The following is a 6,192-nucleotide window of genomic DNA, read 5'->3' as shown; positions in this document are numbered from 1 at the left end:
ATACTAGTAAACTGAATTCTGCAGCACATAAAAAATTAATATACCTCGATAAAATAGACATTATTCCTGGGATGTAAGGCTGGTTCAACATACACAAATCAATAAATGTGACTCACCACTTAAACGGAATTAAAAGCAAAAACCATATGATGATCTCAGTAGATGTGGAAAAAGCTTTTGATAAAATCCAACATCCCTTTATGATAAAAACTCTCAACAGACTGCAGGCATTGAGCAGATATACATTGAAAGAACATACCTCAAAATAATAAGAGCCATCTATGACAAACCCACAGCCAGCATTATAGTGAATGGGCAAAAGCTAGAACCATTACCTTTGAGAATTGGAAGAAAACAGATCATCACTCTCACTCCACCTATTCAACATAGTGCTGGAAGTCTTATCCACAGCAATCAGTCAGGAGAAAGAAATGAAAGGCGTCCAAATAGGAAAAGAAGTCAAACTATTTCTCTTTGCTGGTGGTATTATTCTGTACCTAGAAAACCCTAAAGACTCCACCAAAAGACTCCTCTAGAACTGATAAATAACATCAGTAAAGTTACAGTACACAAAATTAGTGTACAAAAATCAGTAGTATTTCCATATACCAATAACATCCACTCTGATGTCAAATCAAGAACACAATTTCATTTATAATAGCCACATAGAAAATGAAATACCTAGGAATACAGCTGACCAAGCAGATTAAAGATCTCTGCAAGGAGATCTACACAACACTCCTAAAAGGAATCAGAGACTACACAAACAAATGGAGAAACATTCCATGCTCATGGATAGAAAGAATCAATATTGTTAAAATGGCCACAGTGCCCAAAGCAATGTACAGATTCAATGATTATATTAGCCTGTTTTCACACTGCTATAAAGATACCACCTGAGACTGGGTAATTTATAAATAAACTAGGTTTAATTGACTCAAAGTTCTGCATGGCTAGGAAGGCCTCAGGGAACTTGCAATTATGGAGGAAGGTGAAGGAAAAGCAATCACCTTCTTCACAGGTGACAGGAGAGAGACAGAGTGAGAAGGGAGAAGTGCCAGACACTTATCAAACAACCAGATCTTGTGAAAACTCCCTCACTATCACAAGAAGAGCATGGGGAAAACTGCCCCTGTATTAGTCTGTTCTCACACTACTATAAAAAACTGCCTGTGACGGGGTAATTTATAAAGAAAAGAGGTTTAATTTACTCATAGTTCCACATGGCTGAGGAGGCCTCAGGAAACTTACAATCATGACAGAAGGCACTTCTTCACGGGACAGCAGGCGAGAGGATGGGTGCTGAGTGAAGGGGGAAGTCCCTTATAAAACCATCAGATCTCGTAAGAACTCATTCACTATCCTGAGAATAGTATGGGGGAAACCACGCCTATGATTTAATTACTTCCACCTCGTCCTGTCTTTGACACGTGGGGTTTATTATAATTCAAGGTGAGATTTGGATGCGGACACAGAGCCAAACCATATCATTCTATCCCTAACCCCTCCCAAATCTTATGTTCTCACATTTCAAAACACAATTATGCCTTTCCAACAGTCTCCCAAAGTCTTAACTCATTACAGCATTAACCCAAAAGTCCAAGTCCAAAGTCTCATCTGAGACAAGGCAAGGTGGTTCACATAGTAGAGGGCCTTAAATGCCAAGCTGAGAAGTGTAGACTTGATTCAGAAAGCAGGAGAGACTTCTAGAGCACACTCTGGTTTTAGAGCTTTGTCTTTGCACAGGCTTATCTTATTGCCAGTTCCCATTTCTCCACTTGTTTGCCTGCTTTAGTGAGTATTGAAACAAAGATTTTGTGTTCTTGGTGTAAGGAAAATGGATGTACTATGGTCGAGAATAGGCTGAGGCAGACATCTGGTCCAGCATGACTCAGTGAGTTTGGAGTGCAGGCACACAACTTTGCACATTATGTAACCATGCCACGCGAGGCACATTATGTAACCACACTACGTGACGTGCATTAAATAACCATTCACGTGAGCTCGTACTTGGCTCAGAGTCACTATTACCTTACCTGTAAAAGGTACAATTACTCTGCTAATGCTGTACATATGGCTTGTGCCCAGGTCAGCTCACACCTGGGCTCACGCCCAGGCTCACTTGTGCCCAGAGATAGAGTAAAGCCATGTTGAAACTGTTTATGATTCCTTGAGTGTTTTTCCAGCTACCCGCCACCCCACAAACTCCCCTTGGACTTCAGTTAGAACCTAATGATTGGCATCACAAACAGGATCCCAAGGTGGGTGAGCCTTCAGTCCCAGCTGATTCTGGGTTGGTTATGTGGCTGCAACATGGGTTGTGGTACCTGGTGGCAGCTCTGCTGCTTGGATGGGCTCCGGTGGAAACCTGGGCGGCAGTAGATGGGTCCCTTGTGAGCATGGAGAAGGCTCCGAAGCAGTTGAAATCTCAGAGCACCGAGAAGGAATAAGCCTTTGCTGGCAGAGTTGGATAGGCATTTTTGACTGCACTATGAGAAGCACACACCCAGTCCCTGAGGGATGCAGCAGAAGTAAGGGCCCTCCAGGCACAGGTGGGATGCATGGAGGCCTGGCTACACAGCTCAGTAAAAGAGAAGCTGCCATGAATGGGGACCTTCAGGCGCAGATGGGGTGCCTGGAGGTCCTGCTACAGAGCTTGGAAAAGGAATTAGAGGCTGCTGTGAATGCAGGCCTGGGTCTGTCTTCTTGGCCGGAGACCCCCACTTGGTCTGGGTTCACGCTGTGAAGAAGGGGAAGATGCCCTGCCTGCAGGGGCTGCCCTCCATGGGAGAAAAGGGGGCCCCAGTGAGTGACACACTCACAGATGTCGATAGATTTTATTTGGGCTGGAGTTGACTGAGAGAAAATTGAAAAGGAGCTCAACGAAGTACTCTTAACTTTGTGGAGACAGTTGTCTGCAGAGCAGCAATTCCTGAAAATGCCAAATGGAGAGAAGGACATTGCTGTGTGACACAGTCTTGCCTGGGCGTTCCAGCTCAAATACTACATGCTGCAGCCAGGTGGAAATGTAGAGCCTTTTCTGTTTGATTAGGGAACTGGCCAAGGTGCTCGGCTTGGGGGGACACCAGATTACTGGAGGCCACATGTTGACTGGTTCTTGCACCTGGAGAAGTTTCCGGGCAAGGCTGCATAGACGGTTATGAAAACCAGTTAGTGAAAGTGAAACCTGTATCTTTGCACCTTGGCACTGGCTGCTCGGCTCCCTGCTTATGCATTGTATATGTCTCTCCCATACCGGAATACATTCTGGGGGTGGATATTTTACATAGCTTGGCAGCTGTGCCATCTATTATGGATTTGATAGACTGCTTGACAGAACTGGGACAGTACCACTAGTGGTGGACTTGGATAATGCATTTTCAGAGAGCCAGGAACAGTTTGCCTTCATGGGAGGGTGACAGTAGACTTTCGCAGTGTTGCTACAGGACTATGTGCATAGCCCCGCCGTATGTTGTGGTCTTGTTAATAATATTATTCGAGGTCTTGTTAATGATATTATGCTAACCTCTGATTCTCTTGAAGATTTAGAAGCTGCGATGCTCCTCTTGCCTGAGATTGAGATGGTGCAGCTAAGACTGCCCTCCTGGCAGCCAAGTGGGCTATCGAGCAGGCACAAGCCCTATGGTTAATTAACCAGGGCATCCATTTGAACTTGATGTTCATGTGACCCCAGATAGTTTTGGCTGAGACCTATAGCAGTGCATGGAGTGCTTGAGAATGCCAATAGGCTTTCAGTCCCAACTTTGGAAAGGAGCTGAGTTCCATTATTTATTGATAGAGAAGGAGTTAGTAACTGCATATGCTGCCCTTTAGGCTCATGAGAGCATGGCAGGACAGGCTACAGTCATTGTGCCGACGACTTACTTGACAGTGGGAGGGGTGCATTCATGGAATGACCCCTCAGGCTGGGATGGTGCAGACTTCCACTTTAGTAAAGTAAGGCACCTACTTAGAGCAGCGGAGTACACTGGGTATAAGTCCCTTAGTCACAGAGTAGCAAGAGATCTTGGGACCTGTAGTGCTAATGCAAGATAAGGCCAAGGGGCCTGAGGCACCTCTAGACCCTCAGCCTTCACCATTTAAGGAAGGGTGTCCCCACATTCCTGATGAAACCTGGAACACAGATGGGTCTAGCCAAAGTGTTAACTTCTGACTGGACCACTGTCGCAGTCCACCCTAGTACTGAAAGCATATGGTTTGAAACTGGGTGTGGGCAAAGTAGCCATAGGCTGAACTTAGAGAAGTATACATGGTGATCACCAAAGAGGTGACCCCTATGTTAGTCTGCACCCATAGCTGGGCAGTTTATTAAGGTTTAACCTTGTGGTTAACTACATGGAAGTTACAGAATTGGCTAGTTGATCACCAGCCCATATGGGAGCAGGCCATGTGGTAAGACCTATGGGAGGAAGGATGACCTCCTCTGATCAGGTATGGGGATGAATGGTAACCTGTTGTCTCCCCCAATGCCACTAAAGGTAGGGGAACAAAAGTCCTGGCTTAATACATAAAGCAACATTGGAGTAACATCACCATGGGGTGGTTGCCCACATGTATCGGACCTGTGTGTCTAGGGCCTGTGTATCAGGTCTGTGTGCCCAGGGCCTATGTGTCAGACCTATGTGTCAAGCCTGTGTTGGGCCTGTGTACCCCAAACCGATGTGTCCAAGACCTGTGTGTCCAAGGTCTATGCCTCCCTTGGCCTAGGTGGTGGACTGTAAGGAACATGGATGCACTATGGTCAAGAGTAGGCCAAGGCAGATATCCAGTCCATCATGACTCAGTGAGTTCAGGGTGCAGGCACACAACTCTGCACATTATGTAACCACGCCATGCGGGGTGCATTATGTAACCACTCACATAAGCTTATGCTTGGTTCAGAGCCGCTATTGTCTGTGAAAGGGATAATTACCCTGTTGATGCTGTGCATGTGGTTTACGCCTGGGTTGGCTTGCACCTGGGCTCACACTCATGCTCGTTCACACCAGACTACAGCTTGCGTCCAGGCTCACTTATGTCCAGAGATAAGAGTAAAGCCATGTCAGAACTGTCTACAATTTCTCAAGTGCTTTTCCAGCTACCTGCCACCCCATTGACTCCCCTCAGACCTCAATCAGGACATAACACTTGGTAAACAATACTGTGACTGGATGTATTTTCTATAATATTGAGAACAAACAAAAATAATTAGCCATTTGCTTCAGGAAATATATATGCCTGCAGTATAAAACTATAAAACTAGCTAAAATAATTTACTTACCAAGACAAATACGCATCCCCTATATTGGGTTCAAAACCAGTCCACTATCATTATGTCATAAACTCATCCCATTCTGTCTAGTTTCTCTCTTGCTAAACCTACCTTAAAGCCGTCAAGCCCAGGTCTCAAAATTCTCCCTCTTCTTCTGCCTTCACTACTAAGGCTTTGGTGAGGCAGTTTTATCTCTTACTGCAGGAAGTCTAGCAGGTTTAACTTTGCTTGATCTACAGGTTTTTCCTGTTGACATTTAGGACTCTGACAATTGGTAACCCATGTCCACTTTTGATAATACTCAGCTGATGCATCATTTCCTTTGGTAAGCTTGAGGTGTCCCTTTAATTCCTTGCCCGGGTACAGTTCATACTTCCCTCCTGTGCCCCTATACCTCCTTGTACCTACCCATATTCTATCACAGTTTAATCCTGCTGTTTTATTTTTTGTCTTTCCTCTTAGACTGGGAGTCCCTAAAATTAGTGACCATGACTTTCATCATTATATGTTGTTAGCACTGCCTTGTACAGAAAGAAAGCAGGTGCCCAATTGATATTGAATTGTTGTCTGCTGTATTGAATAAATGAATAAATGAGCCAGGTGCAGGTAGAGAGATGTACAATAAAGAGATCAGACAGATGGTAATTGCCATAGATTATCAATGAAGTGATGATGACCGTTAAGTAGAAATGACTAACTTCTCCCAAGGTGAATCAAATCAGGAGAGTCTGAGAACCATTGGGAAAATTCCAAGAACAAATTGAAGAAAAAAACTAGCCTTATATTTCCATCAGTGGTTTTCAATCCTGGCTGTACATTAAAATCAGCAAGGGTGTTAAAAAAATCCAACACCCTTTCCTGGCACCACCCTCATCCCACCATTCATTCTTTCTTTTAAAAATATTTATTTTATCGTTAAT

The sequence above is a fragment of the Rhinopithecus roxellana genome, chromosome 12, assembly GCF_007565055.1.
Source record: "Rhinopithecus roxellana isolate Shanxi Qingling chromosome 12, ASM756505v1, whole genome shotgun sequence".
Lineage (NCBI taxonomy): Eukaryota > Metazoa > Chordata > Mammalia > Primates > Cercopithecidae > Rhinopithecus > Rhinopithecus roxellana.
Note: the sequence above shows the minus strand (reverse complement) of the source record.